The sequence below is a fragment of the Triticum urartu genome, chromosome 2A (assembly GCF_056163025.1).
Source record: "Triticum urartu cultivar PI428250 chromosome 2A, HENAU_Tu73, whole genome shotgun sequence".
Taxonomy (NCBI): Eukaryota; Viridiplantae; Streptophyta; class Magnoliopsida; order Poales; family Poaceae; genus Triticum; species Triticum urartu.
In genome coordinates, this window is record NC_141874.1 from 247,483,804 (window position 1) to 247,504,010 (window position 20,207).

Below are 20,207 nucleotides of genomic sequence, written 5' to 3' on the forward strand. Positions count from 1 at the left end.
GGAGAGTAGTAATCTTAGTCCAACTCAAGGTAGTCCATAATCTGGACATTGGATTAGTACAAGAAGAACATGTGTAGATGCATATCAGCTGTACATGTAGATCATGTGTACATGCAGATCACGTGTACATGTAGACCACCTTTATATTCTCAGTGTTTCTGGTGCTACTTCTGCACATATTCATATTCTCAATGTTGCATATGCCAAATTTGTAAGCATAATTCTAAATGCAGAAGCACAAGAGAATGGTGGACTTGGTGATTCTGAGGAGCATGTAGAACAAGAACAAGAGGCAGATACTAATGTGGAAGGCGATGGGAATGGAGGAGCCTTCAGTAAACTGTAACCAACATTCTTTAACTATCAATTTAATCTGTAGGTGCACAATCACATTGTTTAATCATCAATTTAATCTGCAGATGTCAATGGTGCATTTCGTAGGAAAAGAAGGTGGTATCAACTCCTTGAGAAGCATACTGTATATGCTATGGTTCTAGAGAGGACCAAAGCTGGGGTATTGAGTCCAGGAGTGTCCAAAGAAGTGTCTGAACTAACGGGCATACCTCAGCGGACAGTGCAAAATAGTGGAAGAAATGCAAGGAAGCCGGTGGAATACACGCACCGGAAAACAAACCGACAAAAACTGTGGCCGCATGAGGATAGAATTTGATCCGGAGGCTATCAAACAAGTGGATTTGAGGAAAAGAACAACTCCTAAAGATTTGGCAAATGAGTTGCACATGGCGAAGATGATGCTATGGCGTCTTTTGAAGGAGGGCATGTTGAGGCGTCACACAAATGCCATCAAATCGACATTGATGGATGAAAACAAGGTAGGACGGGTAAGGTTTTGCTTGTCAATGTTTGATGAGCATACTGTTCCTCAGGATCCCAAATTCAAAGAGATGTGCAATGTCATTCACATTGACGAGAAATGGTTCTACCATTCCAGCAGTAGCCAGAATTACTATTTGGAGAATGATGAAGAAGATCCATACCGTAGCACGCAAAGCAAAAATTTCATTGAGAAGGTCAGAAATGTTTTTATCTTTAGTTTCAATATCTGTATTGTTAAGATTGGCATGATAGTAGATATTCTTGTGTAGGTGATGTTTTTGGCCGCAGTCACTTGGCCACACTTTGATGCGAACAACACGATGATTTTTGATGGAAAACATGGGATTTGGCCCTTCACATACCAAGAAGCGGCAAAGAGAAAAAGCAAGAATGAAGATGCTGGAGCCATGGTAATGAGTGATGTATTTGCATGATATGACTAATGTATTTTTTATAACATGGTGATTAATTGTCTGCATTGCATAGGTCACCAAAGTACTCCCTACGGTTACTCAAAATGTAGTCCGAGAGTACATGATTAACTTTCTTATTCCCGCGATAAGGGCGAGATGGCATGCGGCTGAGCGTGGCATGCTAATATATGTACAACAGGATAATGCAAAGACACATATTGTGACGACCCAAGACCGACGCTCCAGACGCCTTCCATGTTTTTCGTTGATGCCGTGTGTTTTATTTGTTTGTTGCATTCATCACGTCATCATGAGCATTGCATCCGCATGTTTTCATAAAACTCATAGTCGTTCATAGTTGCCACTTCTCTCTTTATCTCCGTTGACCCGTTGTTAGACCGCTTGCCTACGTTGTCCATTCTCAGTCCAACAACACACTTGACCGCGACTGTCTAAACCCCTTGAGTGTGTGTCAGAAACTTGCCCCCGAACCCGAACCGAGCTGTCATTATCGATGGATCCGGATCATCCCCAAACATCTCTAAAATATCTTCAATTCTTTGTTGGACTCCCCTAGTATATTCTTTCTCGACCGTCCGATCTGAATTGGGTGATCTAAATTTCCCTATTTTCCTTATTTATAGTCCCACCCCATACCTAATCTAACATAACCCTAAAATCTAGGGAGATGTCCCGGCCTTCCATTCCCTCCGCCCCACCCGACCAACTCCCTCGGGATCCATCCTCACCAAACCAATGACTCCCTAGCTGATATCTCCCGATCCAAACCATCGGCTACAACCGCCACTCCTCTCCTCGATCTCATCCAACCCAACCGCCCGAGGACCTCGTCCTCCCTGGTGTTTTCCCGTCGGAGATTGCCGGCCGGAGCAGCAACAGCCACCAGCAGGACCATCGCGGCCCCTGTCCTCTTTCTTTTCCTTCCCCGTGCTCTTTCCTTCCTAACCTCTCTTTACCTCTCATGGTGCGGTAGCAGAAGGAATGCCATGGCCACCCGTAGCTTCTCGCACGCCGCTCGTCGTTTTGGCCACCCGACCAACCACCATGCATCCATCCCGATCCACCTGCTCCTCTCCTTCCATGCCCGACGTCCCCGAGCGAGGAGCCCCTCGTTCGAGCGCCAAGCACCACCTCCTCTACTCCCGAGGCCCGAGCCTCCCCTCGTCCAGGAGCCCGAGCTCCTTGATCCATCCTCGCGCCTGACCTCCCATCGATCGGCGAGTCACCGGAGGCCACCGTCCCCGTCACAGATGAGCAGTGCGCAACCCCTTTTCCTTCTCCTATATTCCTCGTGGTCTCAACTTGCTCTCTCTGCTTTTCTACAGGATGCCCCTCATATATGCAGCCATGGACGCCTCAAGCAGAGGCTTACCTTGCCGCTCTTGTAACCATGGCCTCGCCTTCACGCCTCCGACGACCGGCCTCGTGGTCGCCGGCAACCCCAGGTCGCCCCATCACGCCCTTGCCATCTCACTGTGTCTCTCTCTCTCCTTCCTTCTCCTATTTCCCTCTAAACTCTGTCTTTTCTTCAGTTAACAGCAGCCTCCTTCAAGTTCGCCGCCTTTAGCCCCTGCCTCGACTCCTCGTGCGTGGACCCGTTCACCCTTGCTCCATTCTCGCAAGATCCGGCGTGATCAGGTTGGAAAGAGCCCCGCCGCATTGACCCCCTGCTTCCTGTCGCCATGGTGCCGCAACCATTCTTCTGTAGTGATATGAAGCAGCGTTGCATCGAGCGCACGCCCGCCACGCGCGTGGGCCGCATCCCGCACCAAGGCCCAGCGTGCCAGCCTCCCCCGTCGAACCGGGCCGAGGCCCATGGTGAGGCCGCCCCTGAGCGCCCTCCTTTTTTCCCTGCTGTCGGGCCAACCAAGTGCTCTGTACGCCCAGTTTCGGCCCGTATAGTGTTTTCCCTCTGGACGCATTTAATCAATTTCCAAGGAATTTCTGTTTTACAGAAAACCACCTAAACTTCATGCATCTAATAACTCCATAACCGTGCATCATTTGTCAATAATTTAAATATGTAAAATGCTTAGAATTTCATCCAGTTTCATAATATGCAACTTTCAGCCATGTTATAAATGTTTAAATTGCTATTTGCATTAGTTTGCATAATTGACATGCTAAAATGGTTTCTTTCATAACTAAATAACCGTAGCTCCGAATTTAATAATCTTTATATGTAAATGGGGTAGTGTTGGGGATATAATTATTAGGTATGACCCTCCAAGGAGGGGCTGGGTCAACCTTATGAAGATTCATCACAATGAAACCCAAGGTCACATGGCGATTCATAGATAGGCTTAGTAGAGGGCCCAGACCTAAGGGCGGCTTAAGGCCCATGGGTATAAACTGCCATGTATATACAATTGTATTGTAAGGCATATGTCAGAGGTCACTGAGCCGGATACGTTGTATAAGCCGGCCGGGACTCTGAGGGCCGCAAGGCGTCAACCCGTGTATATAAGGGGATGACCTAGCGGCGTCTTAGGACAAGAAATAAGAGATCGAGAGCCGGGTCAAGCGTATTCGCTCCCTGCTCATCGAAACCCTAGCAATACCAACTACAAACTGGATTAGGCTTTTACCTTCATCGTAAGGGGCTGAACCAGTATAAACTCCCCGTATCTTTTGTCCAGATTAACCCCTTTAAGCTAACCTCATCGCGATGGCTCCACGACTAAGTCCTCACACTAGGACATCTGCCGTGACAATTCTACGATAGTTGGCGCCCACCGTGGGGCTATCGCACGATGGTTTCGAGTTCTTAAAGGGCAGCTTTGAAGGGATTAAGGGATACTCCGTGGGCCGTATGACCAAGAGTCGCCGCGGCAAGCTCTTCATCAACGACACAGTCTGGGGCCCCGAGGCCGTCTCAATTGAGTACGGGTACCAGGTCCCCTTTGGTGGAATCCACGTCTTCATCGGCAAGATCGGCGAACCGGGCCTTGAGCCAGGACGTCTGCACCGACATCGTCGAGACGGCTCAGCATGCGAGACCAGCCCGGGTTCGGCCTGCCATGAATCGTACCTTCGTGGGATTCATCAATGGAGTGGAATCTCAAGACAGGCTAGCATCTGGTGATGAGACCGTCGTTTATTCTAATGGCGAGTCATCTACCGGTGAGACAGAGTCTTTGTATCAACTACCAGATGGCCGGCTTGTGGGCTGTTCCGATGGCAACAGTATTCCGGACCCTCGTGAGCCACCGAATCGGGTTGCAATTTTCATGACCGGCACACAGCCTGTACAACACTCATCAACAGCGGAGGAGCTGGTTTCTCGGCTCAGATTACCGCTCCTGGGACCTGTAAAGATTACACAATGAGTTAAGTAGCAGCTTATAATGGAAGATACTCAATTTGAGTACGTAACAAGGTAATTTACCGAAGATTGCGGAAACCATCTGAGACACACGGTTTTTTAAAATGGTGAGTTCAACGGTAACCTCTTCCAGAGCCACCTCAGCCTTTTTAGCGCGCTGTGTCAAGGCAGTCTTCTCATTGGCCCAAGCCTCTTTTTCTACAGTAAAGTTGGTCTTTAGTTTTTCTGCTTCAGACACACTCAATTGGAATTTTGATTCAGCTCTCTTTGTTTCCGTCTCTTGAGTCGCCAGCCGGGTCTTGGCCTCAGACAATTGGGATTCCAGTTCTGCGGTCTGAGCCTGCATACAGCATAATGTTATTCAATTTCATGGCAGATTATAAGAGACAAATCCCAAGTGCTTTGCAAGCAATAACACTTGGCACTTGGGGGCTAATGTCTGTCAGCGCAAATTTTTCAAAGGAAACAGCTCTTTCTAAAAAAGTGCCATGTGTTTTGCAGGCAATAACACTCGGCACTTGGGGGCTAATGCATATTGCTTGACTTTTTTCTACAAATGAGCCGGATAAGCTTTCAACATTCTCAGGAGGCTCATGATGGCTATACGGTTAAGTTCTATGCAATAATTAAAAGGACCGGCTCATTCATGCTAATTAAACCGGCCCTTGGGGGCTGCACATGTAAATTGAAATACTATAAGCATCCGGTTTAGTGGCAAACCGGACTTGTAGGGAGTCTAAGACAGAGGTTTCTAAGGCATTCTAAGTTTACAGATCATTCCATCTTATCATAATCAGAAGACTTGGAGGCTAGCAGGGTATATGACTTATATAAGCCGGATAACGTACCTCATATTTTTGATGCATCTGTTTGACCATCTCAATTTCTGAGTCACGGCTGGAGTGCACTTGATTGAGATAACCAGATATCACATCACTAATACTCAGGTGAGCATAGTGGGAGACGTCAAACCTCACCTTCTGCCTTTCCATAACTTCTTGTTTGGTAGAGTGTCTTGCCAGGACAGTTGGGTTCCCTGGTTCGACAAATCTGGTGCTAGTGATTAAAACGTCATCACCGTGCCTCTTCGGCGGGTTAGCTGAGCTTGAATGCTCAATACTTGATGGATCAATAGCAGTTTCATCCACTGACGGTTCAGGTAAATCCGGATGAACATTGAAGGCAGGGTCCTCTGGCTGTTCAGCGTGTTCGGGCACTAAAGTTGACTGCTCCAGGTCTTCAGGATATTCCGGTATGAGGGTTGGCTGCTCCGGTTCAGTAGTTTTCGGATTCTCAGCCGACTTTGTCACCTTTGCTTTCTTGGGCTTTGCTTGACCACTAAAAAAGGATTTAGATAAGTCAGTACGATGATACATATATAAAGGTATATAAGAAGGGTAGTTATCTTCACCCGGGGGTGGTCTTGAAGGCCGACAATTGAGTTTGTGATGAATCGCTAGAAGAAGAACGGGAAGTCTCCTGTGAAGATGGAATAAAAAATGAGTGATGAAGGTAATTCATTGAAACAAATACAAGGATTGAAGGTTAAAAAGGAACCTCATTCTGGCGTTTCCTAGGAGTTTTTGGTAAGCCGGAGGGTAAATCGTCATCTCCACCAGACCGGGTCTGCTGGCGGCTCTCATGTTGTTGTCTTTTCAAAAGAAAATGAGGATTTAAATAAGCCAAGGGGTGTGAAAACCTTACTTTCCAGGTTACCCGCCAAAGTTTCTGCCTTGGTAAAGGTCCTGAGTCAGAGGTAATAATATTTACCTGTTCTTCAACTGCTTGGCTCGCCCCCGTGTCATCCTGGCAATAGTCAGTGTCAATAAGGTGGTTAAAAAACAGACCAAGAGAGTCAAGGGCTACCTCCGACTCAGAGGTGTCATCCAGCTTGAGTAACTCAGAGGCGGTTGGCTTCTTCTTAGATTTTCTAACGCTCTTCTTGGCGGCTATTGCTGCAGCTCTAGCGTTTTTGGCAGCCTCATGGTCATATTTTGCTTTCCAAAAGTTAGATTTGGCCTGTGGAAAATAACTTGTTGAAATTCACGCAAATATTTAACTGCTGAGGAAAAAGAAGTTAAGAAGATTTACCTATGGCGCCGGATTAAGCTTACAGAGAGGATTCAACCCTACTATGCTACAGTCTTCATACTTGCTATTGACAAGAGTGGTTGCCATTTCAACAATGGCCTCTTCAGTCAAACACACAGAACTATAACGTAAAGGGTCATCAGTTCCTCCGGTGTATGAACACATCAAGCCGGATCGGCGGCTTAAAGGTATGATTCGCCATGCGACCCAACAGCGGATCAAGTCAACTCCGGTCAAGCCATTTCCTAACAAAGCTTGGACTTTTCTGATCTTGGGGACAAGTTTCTTACGTTTGGCAGCAGTAAGTTTATCAAGGAGTTGGTATTTGGCATCAGGACGATCAGCGCGGTAACCCGGCATTGGATTCTCATCATACGGTGAAGTGTCTTTGCAATAGAACCATGTTTGATTCCAGTCCTTGGGATGGCTTGGCAAGACTACTAAAGGGAAGACAACATCTTGTCTGTGTTGAATCGAAATCCCGCCAAGTTCCAAGCTGGGACCGTTGGTATATTCACTCTGGTGGTTTCGGTAGAAATATTCTCTGAAGAGCTCAACAGTAGGTTCTTCTTGAAGATAAACTTCACAAAAAACTTGGAAGTTACAGATGTTTGATATGGAATTGGGTCCGATGTCTTGCGGATGAAGCTTGAAAAAATGCAAAACATCTCTAAAGAATTTTGAGCCGGGCAGTGAGAAGCCCCGGTTCATATGATCAGTAAAGACTTCACCATCTTTTGGCTGAGGTCTCTCTTCAGTCGGGTCAAGAACACGGTAATGCATGACACTCTTCTCAGGTAAGAATCCCACGGTGACAAAGTCCTTCAAGGTACTCTCGGTGACTGTGGAAGGAACCCAGTTGCAAGTTGTCATTGTCTTCGGCGGCATGGTGAAAGAATAGTCTGAAAAGAAAATAATTGACCGTTTCAAATCATTTGATGGGATTGCAAGTTAAAAACTTATAGTGCATAATGGCGGCTTAAGCAAGGGCTAATGATATATAAAGCAAAGATGAGCCAGCAGGGTAAGCCGCCATGACTAAGATATTCAAAGAGTTACCGGAAGCAACATTGGCTAAGTACTGAGACAAACAAGTTCTGCAGATGGAGGTTACAAATTTGGATCTACCGCTGTTTAGAAAAAAGGATAAATTCATCTGCGAAAGGTGACAGTGGAAAAAAAGAGAAGCCCTAGAGGAGATCTATCACGATGGGGATGTGATCTAGTATTAAACAAGTGCTAATACTACCATCGCGCAAGCTTTCCATATTTTTTGGATCTAATATGTGGATCGAAACAAAGCAAAGGAAGGACAATGATGAACGAGGATGAACACCGAAGAACGCTGACGAAACCCTAACGACGGATTTGTGATGAACAAAGAAAGGCTTACTCGAGCTGGTAGAACAGCGGAGTAGCGCCGCAGTTCTCTGGTCTGCTCAGGCCGATGCAGCGGCCGGAGTTAAGGTCGAGACGAAGGTCAACGACAGCGAGGCTCGTGTGGGACGTCGCGGGGCGAGGTGGAAGAAAGAAGAAGGAGAAGAATGGAAGATGGCTTTCGGGTTCAAAAGACGAGGAGGCCAAATGATAGTTATCCAGCTAATTGGACACCTCGATTTTCGAGAAGACATTAAGACAAAGATCCATTAAAGATGACGTCGTGGCGGGTTTCCGAAATTTTTGGAGATGACATCATGGTGGGTTACGAGGTTTTTGCAGCGGGTATGGAAGGATTTTTCTAAGTCTTGAAGGTTGACATGAACAAGTCCAAATCAACCTGGGACCTAATGTTGGGGATATAATTATTAGGTATGACCCGCCCAGGAGGGACCGGGTCAACCTTATGAAGATTCATCACAATGAAGCCCAAGGTCATGGCGACTCATAGATAGGCTTAGTAGAGGGCCCAGACCTAAGGGCCGCTTAAGGCCCATGGGTATAAACCGCCATGTATGTAAACTTCTATTGTAAGGCATATGTGAGAGGTCACCGAGCCGGATACGTTGTATAAGCTGGCCGGGACTCTGAGGGCCGCAGGGCGTCAACCCGTGTATATAGGGGACGACCTAGTGGCGGCTTAGGACAAGAAATAAGAGATTGAGAGACGGGTCAAGCGTATTCACTCCCTGCTCATTGAAACCCTAGCAATACCAACTACAAACTAGACTAGGCTTTTACCTTCATCGTAAGGGGCCGAACCAGTATAAACTCCCTGTATCCTTTGTCCTGATTAACCCCTTTAAGCTAAAGTCATCGCGATGGCTCCACGACTAAGTCCTCACACTAGGACATCTGCCGTGACAATTCCATGACAGGTAGAAAAATGCATAGTTTAACATGGTGGCATTACTTTGCATGTTTAACAACTCTAAAATATAGTTTAGGGCAGAACAGTAGCAAATTCAAAACATGCATATGGGGATTTTATGTAATTGTTGTTTCTTATTTCCGGACTCATTTAAACTTGCTTAAATAGTTAGTTTACTTATGCTTCACCTCTTGCCATGTCTAAGAACATTTAATATTGTTGGCTACATAAACGAGAGCGAACTAAATAATTGAATATGGTGTTTCGTCAGTATGCAACTCATTGCATATTGAGCTCCACTTAATTTGTAGTGTTTTTTGTTGCACTTTGCCATGTCATGCCTCATTAAACCGGACGTGCATCATACTTGATTGTGCATCATGCCATGTTTATGGTTATTTGTTTACTATGTCGTTTGCTTCTTTCTAGTTGCACTTCCTTAATAGTTTCGGTTACGTTGCGATTGTGAGGATCCCTTTGACTACATTGGTTTGTCTTCTTCATGGACCTGGTCTTCTTCCTAGCGGGATTTCAGGCAAGATGACCGTTACTCGGGATCTCACTACTATCATTGCTATGCTAGTTGTCTTGATGCTATCGCTATGTCACGCTACCTACCACTTGTTTATCAAGCCTCCAAATTTTCCATGTTAGCCTGTAACCTTTCCACCATCCCAGCAAACTGTTGTTTGGCTATGTTACCGCTTTGCTCAGCCCCCTTATAGCGTTGCTAGTTGCAGGTGCAGTTGCAGGTTGTTCCATGTTGGGGTATGGATATTATGGGATATCACAATATCACTTATTTAATTAATGCATCTATATACTTGGTAAAGGGTGGAAGGCTCGGCCTTTTGCCTGGTGTTTTGTTCCACTCTTGCCACCCTAGTTTCCGTCATATCGGTGTTATGTTCCTTGATTTTGCGTCCCTAAAGCGGTGAGGGTTTATAGGCCCCTCTTGATAGTTCGCTTTGAATAAAACTCTTCCAGCAAGGCCCAACATTGGTTTTACCATTTGCCTAATAACAACTAAAACTTGCATAGGGACTTTCTGGACCCTGTGGACTTGATCAACCCCCCGGGCAAGTGCTCCTCATGAGTGTTGGTCCACCTACCTAGCAGTCGGCGGTGCTGCCTCGAGGTAACTAAAGGTATTTGGCTATCGTTCACTTTGCATAGACGGTGTTGTCCTAAGAACGAGATACGCGCGGCTCCTATCGGGGTATCGACGCACCGGGTGGTCTTGCTGGTTTTGTTTTACCATTGTCGAAATGTCTTGTGCATGGGGATTCCGAGTCTCATCGGAGGGCCCGACATGGAGGATTGTCTTCGCGGATCGTGAGCTTGTCATGGGCTAAGTTGGGACACCCCTGCAGGGTTCAAACTTTTGTTAATATCTGGTTGTAGTGGACTTCATCTAAACTCAACTAAAATACACCAACCACGTGGGTAACCGTGTTTGTCTCTTTTCGGGCGCATTCGAGAAGAGAACACGGTTGGGTGATGTTTGAATGTAAGTAGTTCAGGATCACTTCTTGATCATTACTAGTTTGCGACCGTTTGCGTAGATTCTCATCTTACTCTTGTAATTGTAAGTTAGCGACCATACAATGCTTAGCCGCTTGCTGCAACCTCACCACTTATCCATTCCATACCCATTAAGCTTTGCTAGTCTTGATACCCATGGTAATGGGATTGCTGAGTCCTCGTGGCTCACAGATTACTACAACAACAGGTGCGGGTATAGGTTATGTGATGATCTGACGCGAGTGGGATGCTTGATTGTTTGGAGTTCATCTGCTTCTTCTTCTTCTTCTTTGATCAAGGGATAGGTTCCAGGCCAGGGAGCCTGGGCTAGCAGGGTGGATGTCGTTCTTCTTTTTCGTTTGATTTCATCCATAGTCGGATCTTGCTCTTCTGTATGATGGTTGCTATGTATTGATGTATTGTTGTACGAATGTTTTAACTTGTGGCGAGTGTAAGCCTTTATCTTGTATTCTCATCTATTCAGTACATGGTATGTTGTAATGATATCCACCTTGCTATGCGCTCGAAATGCGGTTGTGCCCCAATCATGAATTCATCACATGATTGGGATAGAATCTCATCTTGGGCGCTACACCTATCCCTTTAGATGATCCAGAATTTGTCGATGTGGCTCAAGCTGAAGGGTGGGACATTCGTCTCACATGCCAGCCTCCCAACTCCCCTGACCTAAATATTCTGGATTTAGTTTTTTTGCAGCGCTCTAGACACTTTTTCAGAAGTTGTCTCCGGGTATTTGTAGCATTTAGAAATTTTTGAATGCGGTTAATTTTGAGTTCCACTGAATTTATCAATCTGTGCAGGTTATATTGAGGACATTGTGTTGAAGGAGCAGTAGGCATTCGAGGAGTATCCAGTTGAGAGAAGCAACAAAATTTTCCTCACTCTTCAAGCCTGCATGATAGAAGTGTTGAAGCACCTTGGAGGAAACCGCTACAAAGTTCCGCACATGCAGAAGGCTATGAGAGAGAGGCTCGGCGATCTCCCAGTGGCACTACAATGTGCCACAAACATTGTTAACGATGTCATTGAATCCTTACCTGATGTTTAGTGAGCACCATTGAACTCTTAGTGTTTGTCATTGAATGGTCTTCAATAATGTAGTCGAATTAGCAGAGTATATGACAATGTCATCAATAATCCTTTGTGGATGGGTTTCTTCGGTTGGCTTGAATAATGTAACCAGATTACTAGAGTATACATGATGGCAATGTTTCAATAATCTTGGCTTCGTGCTTTTTTTACAGTCACTCGCGACAATAGAAGTACCACAACAAATTTATTTATGCAATCGACCAACAAAATAGAGGTAGCATGATAAATTTATTTGTGTTGTCGATCAACTACTACTGTTACATGTCCGCGGACGTGTACTTCATTTTCACAAACTCCCTGATTTTAATTCCTGCATCCTGCTCTTCATCGTCACTACATTTATTCTCAGAGCTGCTTATTCTTTGCAGGAGTGGCCTTAGGAAGCGCAGGGGTTTCCTCGCCATCAGAGTTCTGGGCTACGGCGGTCCTGTAAGCATGCTCGAGGGAATAGACCGCATCCTTCTCGTCACAGGCGACAATGATGACGTCGCTGCAGCTAGGCATCTTGAGGACGTTGTAGCCATCGTGGGTTGCCACCATGAACTTGGCGAGTGTGAGGTATCCCAGGATGGCTTTGTATGGGAGGCCGATGTGGTCCATGTTGAAGTCAATGAGATCAGTGTGGTAATTGTTGCAAGTGCCAAAGATGACATGGAGGCGCACTTGTCCCAGGAGAACGGTGGACCCGCCCGCCACCCCGGAGAAGGGCCTGGTCGGCATCAGCTGGTCATACGACACCTAGAGCATCTCAAAGGTCGCGATGGAGATCACGTTGAGGCCGACACCCCCGTCGATGAGGGTCTTGGTGACAGCGATGTTGCTGATGGTGGGAGCGCATAGCATGGGGAGCGCGCCGGCGGTGGCGGAGCACCTGAGGTGGTCCTTGGAGTCGAAGGTGATGGTGTATTGAGACCACTTGAGGGGCCACAAGGCCTCAAGCCTTGGGAGGGCATCATTCATCTCATGAGAGAACTGCTTGAAGAGGCAGTTGGACGCGGGGGCCTCAGCTCCGCCGAGGATGTAGGCTATCACGCGAGGCCCTTGGTAGCCCCCAACCCCTCGTCTTGCTAGTTCTCGTCATTCCTTTTGGGCGGTGGCGGGAGCGACGAAAGGGCTGAGTGCGCACCTCGCGAGGCTGGTCACGCCAGCCACCCTCATGAGGCTGGTCACGCCGGCCCTGGCGGGGGTTGTCATTGCGATTTACCCACCGGCCACCCCCGCGGGGAGTGTCGCAGTTGTTATGGTCAGGGCGACAGCCCAAGCGCTCGTCGTGGAGCGCCTTGAGCTCCCGGCAGTCGTCGGTGTTGTGCGTGCGCATGTTGTGGTAGACGTAGAATAGGCGACCATCCTTGACGGACTCATCGCAGTCGCGGTCGCGCTTTTGCTCAGGCTCCACTGTCAACATGGCAGGGGCCTTCCGCTTCACCTCCTTGGCCTTAGTCTTCTTGTCGTCGGGGTCGTTGTGGATGAAAAGGCGGCCCTCTTCAGCCTTGGCACACTTATCGGCCATGTTGACCAGTTCCATCATTGTGCTCAGATCGTCGTTGATGGTGAGCTTCTCGCACATCCTGACGTCCGTGACGCCGTTGGAAAATGCTAGGATGATGGCTTCGTCCAAGGCGCATGGGATCCTATTGCGCACCTGGCTGAAGCACTAAAATTACTTGTGGAGAGTCTCGCCAGGGCGCTTCTTCACGCACCGTAGGTCGTCGACAGTGAGGGCACGATCGTGGGTGCCCTTGAAGTTGGCGATGAACAGATCACAGAGATCGCTCCATGAAGAGATTGACTTCTCGGGCAGGTTCATGAGCCAGGAGCGCACGCCGTCCTTAAAGGCCATGGGAAACCAGTTTGCCATAACCTTGTCATTGCCGTTCGCCATAACCAGTTCGCCATGCTCAGCGCGTAGAGCTAGAGGAACTCCGTGGGGTTGGGGATGCCGTCATAGCGTGGGGGCAGCTCAGGCTTAAACTTGATGGGCCAAACCACCCAGCACGCAGCTTGCGAGTGAAGGCTCGGCAGCCGACGGTGCTCGTGGGTGCACCTCGTAGACGGGCGGCGTGGTTTTGGCGCCCTGCCGCCGCGACCTCTTGTATGATCTGGTCCTGGCACTGGCACTACTGCTTGAGGAGCACACTCGCGTCGGGCGGCGCATGGTGAATGATCTGGCAGCTAGCCTCATATCGGGTTGGAGCAGGCGCTCCGCGCACGGGTCGCGCTGACGGGCATTGCGCCAGGGTTCGATGTTGTTGCTGCATAGGGGAGGAGGCGGAGGCGCGCCATGCGCTATGTCACCAGCGTGAGATAGTGGATGACGGTGTGAGTGGGAGGGCATCGGGGTTTCCCCGACGGTGTTGACAAGCTTGGTGATGCGGCCAAGCCAGGCGTCGTAGTCGGTGTCGACCGGGCAGTAGTGGAGAAGCTCACGCACCATGAGCAGTGTAGCATGCGTTTTTGTTGGCCCACGGCGGCCAAGGGAGGAGGAGGTCATGGCGGTGCGACCGTCGGGCTGCACGGAAGAGTGCATGGAGGAGTCCTGCTGCTCGTGGGTGGCGGGGTCAATGGCACCTGGGGATGCTTTGACGCACGCCTCGCGAGGGTCTTGCTCGTGATGCCCTAGCACTGGGCCAGCCTTGGGCCTTCTGGTGGCACCGTGCATTGGGTCATAGGCAGATGAGCCTGGGTACCTCCAGTCCTACGGGCCCGACAACATCGCTTCAATGCCAGCGCTAGTGAACGGTTGCGTCCGCTCTGGCCGAGCATGGATGCGGCCACTGACGCTCTGGAGCGGCACTGATCGAAAATGAGTGGGAGGGAGAAGAGGTTTTTGGTGGGCCAGGATGGTCACAAGCGAGTTTTGGATCATTCTGGACTCCCACAAACCTTCCCCACTTTTGTCTCCTGTTTGTGGGAGAAATCACGTCCGGATTATTCCGCGGACGGATATGGGTCGATGTTGGATGACTTCCGCAGTCCAGTCCGCGAGGTCCAGACGGTTGTGAGAGATTTGTGGGTCGGCATCAGAGGTTTAATGTGCGTGAATGGCGAGTCCAACCAATGCAATCGAATTTTGATGTAGTGCGCACTAGCCCCCCACGGAGGATTGGATGCCCCGTTCTTGACCTCCCTCGCTTCATTCAATCATCATCAAATCAATCACTCAGCTGTCGTCAGTGCTATTCTTTCCATGCGCATCCATGCCGGAGACCGCGTGCCATGGCTAGACACCACAGATTATGGTGTCTGTCATCTAAACAAGATGTCATGGTTGCCGAGTTCTCGAAAAAGGTTAGATCCGAAAAAATCAAACTAGGGTCAAATTCTTCTAAAGTTTTGATAATGGGACAAAACAGTAAACAAAGGTCCACCCATTTGGTCCGCTCTAGCTTTTTTTATCAAATTATCAATTTGGTCATTTCATATCTTGATTGGAATAAACAACTAAATCGCACGCGTCCAAATAAGTAATATAGTTCACATCCAAATCACTAAAATTCACATAGTTTACAACCAAATGAACTTAAAACCGTGGCACGTAAATTGAAAAAAAGTGTGCATATAGGATTATTGGTTTCATGATTCATATGCCCAACCAAAAAATCTTAAAGTTGGATGTGAGTTATCCAATTATTATTTTCCTCGAAAAGGGACGCTTTATTACATAAAAGATTTAAGCATTACACCTGGTCTGTGCATAACTAAGATGCAAACAACCAAGTAAGGTCCTTCCACACAAATGAAAAATAAAAGGAGGAATAAAAAAATGTGAGGGCCGGTTCGTCGGGACCCAAAATCCCAGAAAATATACCTCGTGTCATCACCAACCCCAAGCTAATTGTTTGCTGGTAGACACATCCTAATTATATATTGATACATCTCCAACGTATATATAATGTTTTAGTGTTTCATACTATTATATTATCTATTTTGGATGTTTTATATGCATTAATATGCTATTTTATATCATTTTTTGGACTAACCTATTAACCTAGTGCCGACTGTCAGTTGTTGTTTTTTCCTTGTTTTTGTCTTCTACAGAAAATCAATAGCAAAGAGAGTCCAAATGGAACGAAACTTTTTGCCGATTTTTCTTGGACAAAAAGACACATAGGAAGCATCTGGAGGAGGCCACATGCCCTAGGGGGTGCCCCTAGGCTTATAGGCCGCCGTGGCTCTTCTAACCCTAACTCTAGCACTATAAATTCCCAAATAGTCCTCTTACGTCAGAGGGCACAGCAAAAATACTTTTTCACCGCCGCAAGCTTCTATTCCCGTGAGATCCCATCTTGGGGCCTTTTCCGACACTCCGCCGGAGGGGGATTTGATCACGGAGGGCCTCTAAATCAACCTTGCTCCCTTCCGATGATGCGTGAGTAGTTGACCATGGACCTAAGGGTCCATAGCTAGTAGCTAGATGGCTTCTTATCTCTCTCTCTCTCTCTCTCCCTCTCTTTGATCTTCAATAGAAAGTTCTCCTCGATGTTCTTGGAGATCTATTCGATGTAATCATCTTTTGCGGTGTGTTTGTTCAGATCCAATGAAATGTGGATTTATGATCAGATTATTTATGAATATTATTTGAGTCTTCTCTGAACTCTTTTATGCATGATTAATATAGCTTCCTATTTCTCTTGATCTATCGATTTGGTATGGCCTACTAGATTGGTTTTTCTTGCAATGGGAGAGGTGCTTTGTGATGGGTTCAATCTTGCGGTGTCCTCGCCCAGTGACAGTAGGGGTAGCGAGGAACGTATTGTATTGTTGACATTAAGGATAAAAAGATGGGTTTTTTTACCATATTGATTGGATCTATCCCTCTAGATCATGCCATCTTGCTTAAGGCGTTACTCCGTTCTTGTTAACTTAATACACTAGATGCATGCTGGATAGCGGTCGGTGTATGGAGTAATAGTAGTAGATGCAGGCAGGAGTCGGTCTACTTGTCACGGACAGGATGCCTATATTCATGATCATTTCATTAGATATCGTCATAACTTTGCGCTTTTCTATCAATTGCTCAACAGTAATTTGTTTACCCATTGTATGCTTTCTTCAAGAGAGAAGCCTCTAGTGAAACCTATGGCCCACGAGTCTATTTTTCATCATATATTTTCAGATCTATAAAACCAAAAACCCAAAAAATACCTTGCTGCAATTTATTTATATTTACTTTAATTTGCCTTTTATTTATATTTTATATCTATCTCTATTAGATCTCACTCTTGCTAGTGACCGTGAATGGATTGACAACCCTTTTTCACGTTGTGAGCAAGTGTTAGTTAGTTTGTGCCTCCTACTGGATTGATACCTTGGTTCTTAACTGTGGGAAATACTTATCTCTACTTTTCTTCATCACCCTTTCCTCTTCAAGGAAAAAATTAATGCAAGCTCAAGAAGTAGCATAGATTAACAAGCAATTACAAGAATTTGGATATAAGACCATAAAGGTCTAATGGGTACAACAATGATTGATAACAGCGGATGACATAACCAACTCGTGGATCTCCAACGTTGATGGGGCTCCATTCCCACAGGGACGACTGACCTGAATAATTCCTATCTCACGTGGCTGCTATCTCCGATTCCTATGTTGCGGTGACGCCAACGTAGCACTTTCCTCCGAATCATGATCTAACCAAGACAATTCCTCGGGACAAGCTAGTAAGTATGTTTGAATGTACTCACAAACATCATGAACAAAAGATATAATAAAGCAGGCATGATGTGTGTAGTTAAGCTTTAAGTATATTCTACGATGCCATGACAAGAATTTAGTGAAATCATGTGTAGTATTATATTTGCACAGAAAATAATGGTTAGCCAACCAATATAAAAAGGTCTAAGTAAATCATATTATCGCACACAAATTTAAAGTCGGATTTCAGGAGGTAAAACCGTCCCCAAAAAATCCAAGAGAAAAATGTAAAAGAATGCCACAGTTGGGCATCTTCACGATAACACGCAAAGGGCTTTAACCCAAATAAAATCAAAGGCAAAGATGGATTCTAGGAGGTAGAATCATCATCTCTATCCCAAAAAAACAATATACGAGCCAGTCGGGTGTCTGAAGTGACGTCTCGACAGGTCTTAAAAATAAATGCCACGGTTGGGTGTCTAAAGCGACGCCTCATAAAGGGCTTTTAATGAAAAGTAAAATAAAACATACAAGTATTGACCAGAACACATGGGTTAGTTCATAACAACATAGTGGTAATAATCATCTAGGGTGGGCATATAAACCGATGACCGAAGTACCGAACCGAATTAACCGTGACCGAACCTAAAGGCACGCAAACCAAATTATTTGATGATAAATTCAGTCAGCCAATTTTGAAAACCGAATTTTGTTCGTTCAATTCGGTTGTACTTATTGAATACCCGAATACACCAAAGTACCGAAGTAATCGATGGACTCCAGAGAAACCTGTGTAGCCACGACCCACAAGACCCAACTACTAGGCCTAGAGACCAATAAATCCTTCTCCCAATCCCTGCCACATACGCATCTGTTTGGAGCTAAATTCCCGGATGTATAGGCTTGATCGAGTGCCTTACCTGAAATCGATGATATAAACTGGGCTCTTTAGCTTGCTCCGACAGAGGTCTCCTTCTCCCTTAGCAGCAAGACCAGTCCCTACCTCTTTTCAATCAATCTTTCATACCGTATGCCTTTTCTACGCCTAAAACAAGTTCATGTCTCTCCTCTCTGAAGTCGGACCTTATTGAAAAGTAGTATGCTTTCTTTCGTGGTGTTCAGGATCCCATGCTTTGTAGTTCACGCATGGCTTTCTCTAACGAAGCTAATGCCGAATTAAAGACCTTAAACGGAAAGACACAGGAGGTGGCGAAAAACGAAAAAAGAGAAAGAGCTTACAAACTTCTCTGAACCCGGTAGCCAGCGGAGCCCTTATTCATGGGTTAGGGACTAGCATTGAACAAAGGTGGTGACAGCCGAAGAAAAAGTGAAAGGGCAAGTAAATAATCTAAACATGCGGGTAAGCAGCAAAAAAGAATAAAAGTAACGCGCCCTACCTGTTAGTAAAGTAAGGCCTTCCAGAGCCTATCTAACACAGACATACATGCGGATGAGGACACAGAAATAAATGGACGTCGATCCGGTACTGAAATTGCATAGCAAAAAATGCAATATGTTCATACTTGATGAAACGCACATCATCCAATTCATGATTTAAGAACAAGGGAACGAGATATTGACTTTTTTTACATCTGTAACTACATTCTCACATTTCTTTTTTGATCTCATGACTTTTTATGCATCGACACCTCGATGCATGATCGTACCCTAGCTGTCGCCCGCTATTCTCTTCACCACCGCAACCTAGCCGCCCCCGCCTTCTACTTCTAGCCATCCCCATGGCTGGTGGCGCGCTCCACTTCCAACTCTCGCTCTCTCAGCCCCGAACCTTTGCTCCTATCCATCCAATTGATGAAATCATCACCTCGTATAGATGGAAGATAACCGGCGAGGTAGCGACCATCTCTTCCACTGATTGAAGCCAGATCCACTGAAGCCTGATGCGTAGATCCGAGATGGAAATCTTGGTATGTGATGGCGGAAAGAAGGGAGTGGGGAGGAGCACAGATCTGGGGATTTTATTTTCAAGAGAAGTAGTAGAAAGGGATGAGGTGGTGGAAGAGGCTCATGAATTTGAACTTGTAATTAGCGTGTATTTTTGCTCTAATTGATCCTCGTAGATGCCATATGGGTTGGATGCCTGGATCTCTGTCTTCTGCACATTTTTTTGTCGGTTTTTTTGAAGACTGATACTGTTTTTTTAGCAAAGTCTCAGTGTGGATGTTCAATTCATGTCGAACTTTGGAACGGCAATGTTCAATGTTAGTTTTTGTTCAAAATAGTATCATTTTTTATGTCAGATAATGTGCTGAAATTTTGCTCAAATTTTTGGAATGTTACATAGGCATACTGGTTTGGTGTTGTTTAGTCATAACCGAGACCCGAACCGAAGTGTACGTGCACCGAAATCTCAGTTAGTATTTTCTTAGGAAACCGATCGGTCTACAAAATCGAGAAACCAAACTTTTAGCAAAACCGAAGCACCGAACCGATCAGTTCGAGGGAACCTAACGCCCAGGCCTAAATCATCCATCATAAATCATGATTATTTTCTAATTTAGTTATTTTCCTCCAAAGACCGACACTAATACCGACACTTGACGTTTCCTAGACTGTATCCCTTAACCATGGACCGGACTATTCGAATAGATTTATAAACTCTATACAGGGTGTACTCTTTACCCACAAGTAAAGAATTTTGTCGGTGTTCTGGGACCGGGGGTACCCAGACCCATCTGCCTACGATCCAACACGTGGCTCCATCAATGGCCCGACGTGGCTAACTCTAAGAATTTACGAGCAAGACCCTCGCGAGGGCCCCCGCCTCACAAGGCGAACGACGACAAAGCCTCCCAAGGAGCGGCCTCCCGGAGCTGCCTCCAGAGAAGCGGGACACCTCTAGGCAAGCACCCCACCTGCGAGGCGTGCGTTGACGTGAGCCATGATGACCAAGACCAGGAGGGCACCAGCGGTCGCGGG

General features: G+C 46.4%; 1 pseudogene; it reads left to right on the forward strand.

Moving 5' to 3' along the window:
• The first annotated feature begins 429 nt into the window (after nt 1-429).
• Nucleotides 430-11,588, forward strand: LOC147984711 (uncharacterized; annotated as a pseudogene).
• The last annotated feature ends 8,619 nt before the right edge of the window (nt 11,589-20,207 follow it).